Raw genomic sequence first — 3,884 nt, forward strand, 5'->3', positions numbered from 1 at the left:
TGCCCTAATTTCTCTTCAGACCGCTTCTTTTCACCGCAACTCTGCCCTAATCTCAACGCAGGCGTCTTCTTGTTCCTTTTCTCTCTTTTATTTCTACATATTTGTATGTTGAAAACAACTAATCTAATTGAGAAAATATATGAAATCGAGACATTTGGCTTTGTGGATTTCCATTGCAGCTCTGCTCTAAACTCAGAGTAGGTATCTTCTTCTGTAGTTGCTCTGTTTCTTCCATAATTGTATTGATGACATTTTTCCTTGTTTTATTCAAGTTAATCCTCTTCTTCTTGCTCCTTTTTATTAGTAAATAGTTTATAAGTTTCATAATATGGTCTCTTCTTACGTACAATCAAATGAAAATATTATTGGGTTGAGATTTCTAATAGTTGATTGATTCTCTGAAGTGTATTATGTGTTTGGAGATTCATATTTTATTTGGAGTGCATATTGAATTTGGAAAAAATAATTATTCGTGAACAACATACTAGTTTTATGTCTTGGATGTTAAGATTTTGCAGACTAGTCCGGTTAAGTCTACTATTTTTTTAGAACATGAAACCATCTATGTAAGAGGGCTTAGTAGAGTTTTATACAAAGGAATAACTTATAAAAATGTACATTTATTCCACTAACTTGCATCCGATGTCACTTTAAGTTTGGAAGAGACAGAATAATCTAACACATAGTCAACAAAAGATACGAATTTGTCTGTTATCCTCTGGTAACTCCTATGAGTTAAATTTACATATTAGACAAAAGTCCAGATTGTTATCTGTAACTATCTATATGTACCTATTGCTATGTCATGTTAATTGAAAATGATAATTGTTGTTTTCTCATTGTGAACCAAGTTCCTATTGCTAGTTCGATAGCATAACTCAATTTTTGATGATAAAAGTGAACGAGATCATCATAACTATCTTCCTCCTCATCAAATTCTCCACCATATTCAGTCAGGATGTCTTTGATACATATAACTTTAAAAGTAAGATATATTTGCCTCTCCTTAAGAGAAGTGTTCACTATGGGAATGAGCGAAAAGAAGAGCAAAAGTTACAGAACTAGTTGCAATGTTTATGTTCAGTGTCTCCGCATCCACATGGAAAGAGGGGAGGTGAGGCTCGCAAAAGGATATATTACATCCATGTGGGTTCTAAAGTAGATTTATAGAGATGGAACCATTATGCTCTATGTTGCATCACTGTAGATTTATAAGTAAGCGAAATATGGGTGTGTTATATTTGTTGCTTCACTGTGTCATTAATTTGATTGTGTATTCTAATTTTCTGCCCTGTAGCAGTCCATATTTAAAAATGAGCCCTTGCAATTTATTTTGTATTACGCTCTATTTTTTTCTGTTTCACAATCTAATCTTCTTTGCGAGCCCTTGTCATTTCTTTCATCCACTCGCTCCCTAAACCATTATGCTAAAGTATTGGTAATAGGATTTGTTTTCTCCAGTTTCTACAGGGAAAGGTCGAGGACAAGGACCTAAAAAAGCCTACATTGTCTTCTAGTCAAGGGATGAGAATAACACAAAGAAACTCCATGGATCTTCAGAAAGAAAACATGTGGATTAACACTTCAACTCTTGCATCTACACCCAATAAGTTGAAACAAGTCAGATTTTATCAAATATGCTTTTTTTTTCTTTGCAAATCTATTCTATTTTGAAGAACTCTTTTTTTTAGAAATCTGTTGTGTATGCAAATCTGTTGTGTTTACAAAAAAAAAAAAGCAAGTTTCTACGTAGAACCTTTGAACTATTTCAACTTTCTTTCTTTCGAAATATACTACACCATAGCCCCCCATTGAGAAGCCACCACTTCTTTCTTCAACTACTTCTAGTTTTTCCTTCTAATCGCCTCCACTGTAGTCTTCAGTTCTCTTGTAGGCTGTGAGATGCTGAACCATTGTATAAAAGTTCAACTCTCAACATTGCAGCATAATAACAGTCTACAAACAAGTGTTTGCTTGTCTCATCAGTAATGGAGATGAGCAAACACTGGTTTGTAGACTGTAATTTTTAACTCTCTACCTAGTCAAGGAAGACTCGATAATGAAAAAACGAGCGCTTCAGGCCAATGTCTCTTTAAACAACTTTTAAATCTCTGCCTAGTTAGAGAAGAGGAAGAAAACTGAGCAAAGGACTATATTTATTCTTATCTTATACAAACTATTCTTTGGAATTCTTCTTCCATCGAGTGAATCATATAGCTGTGAAAATCATAATTTGATGAAGGGTTATGATTTTGCCATGAAAATCATAATACTAACGACTAGGACTTATTACGCATCATCCTAGCTAGTCTTCTTGTGAACAAAAACATTGAACAAATTTTATGTTTTCACTTGAATTACAATGCCTATAAGGGAATGTACCTCAATTTCTCCGGTGAATTGATCATGTTCAGTTTAGTACTATCAGGCGACAAGTTGACATAAGTAAATATGATACATATTTTCTCATTGTAAAACAACATGCATCAGGGATTATCTAGAAACAAGTTGACACCTCTTATGATATAGCAAGAACATATGATACATATTTTCTCATTGCAAATAATATGCATCAGGGCTTATCTACTTGCAGTGGTCTTATGCATGGAAATGTCTACAATGCACTGAATCTGTTTTCAGGTTTAAATTTGGCGGGTACCTCTTAGATCACTAATTTGGTTATTTGGATCAATCACATGTACGACATTGCCCATTTCTACTGTATGATGATTGCTTTTTCTGTTGACCAAGTGAGTAACAATATACCTGACCTTTTAATTTATTTTGTTGATTAGCATATAGTCATTTTCTACTTAAACTTTCCAGCTAAGGTACAATAAACATTCCAACTAAGGTACATTTAGTTGATAGAAATAAAGGACTCAATTAGACAAACTAATTAGTTATCTTTTAGTCCAACAAAAATTGCAGTCCTCTGTTTATCTTTTTTCATAGTTTTCAAAAATAAAAAGGAAAACAAAAGTGGTGAAGTAGTAGTAACATTATCCATCAAATACTATAACAACATAAGTTAAGTTTTACAAAAATTTAGAAGAGATTATTTGCAGATGCATCACTAGGAACAATAAGGCACAATACTTTTATAAAATCCATCTGTAGGACTCAATCTGCCGGAACTAATAGCCTCTAACCACAATTTTATAAAGTGAATTCATCTGATGACAAATAAGGATCCCTGATGAGTTTTTGTAGCACAATAAGATTGAATATCAGACATGAAACTAGTTCTCATCACGGTTAGTACTAAATATGTTCTCATCACAGTTAGTACTAAGGATCCCTGTTTGTCATTTTATGTTTGTGTTGAAAGCGAAAATCGTTACTTTTTTTGTCATGATTTCTTCACTTCTTTGTTCATCTTCATTCTTTATGGTCTCTTCTAATCTATGGTGAGTGTTACTCCATTATTCGGACAAGACTTCATCGAGCTGGTTGATGAAATATTTGGACCAACCATTTTTTTTTAAGTTATTAACTTTAAGCGTATACGTGGAGCTTACCTTGTGTCTTACTTTGTGTACACAATTATTACAAGATTCTCGTCGCCTTTAAAAAGTCTATTGTTTCTAATGTCCATATAGTATAAGTTTTGGGTGTAGTCTATAGTTTATATAGTAGCATTGATTACATCAAAGAACACTAGACTCTCAACTAGTAGCTCCATTACTTATTACTGTAATTTCTTATGAGGTGAGGCGACATGAAGAAATGAGGTGAGAGACTAATGCGTCATCTTTGAAAAAAAATAAAAATGCAACATTTGGAACATAATACATTAATTTTTTAACTAACGACAGCTGCACCACTCCATTTTAACAGTTTTTCAACATTAACAACGGCACAACTTTTCCTCGATTTTTTAT

This window comes from Solanum stenotomum, chromosome 7 (genome assembly GCF_019186545.1).
Source record: "Solanum stenotomum isolate F172 chromosome 7, ASM1918654v1, whole genome shotgun sequence".
NCBI lineage: Eukaryota > Viridiplantae > Streptophyta > Magnoliopsida > Solanales > Solanaceae > Solanum > Solanum stenotomum.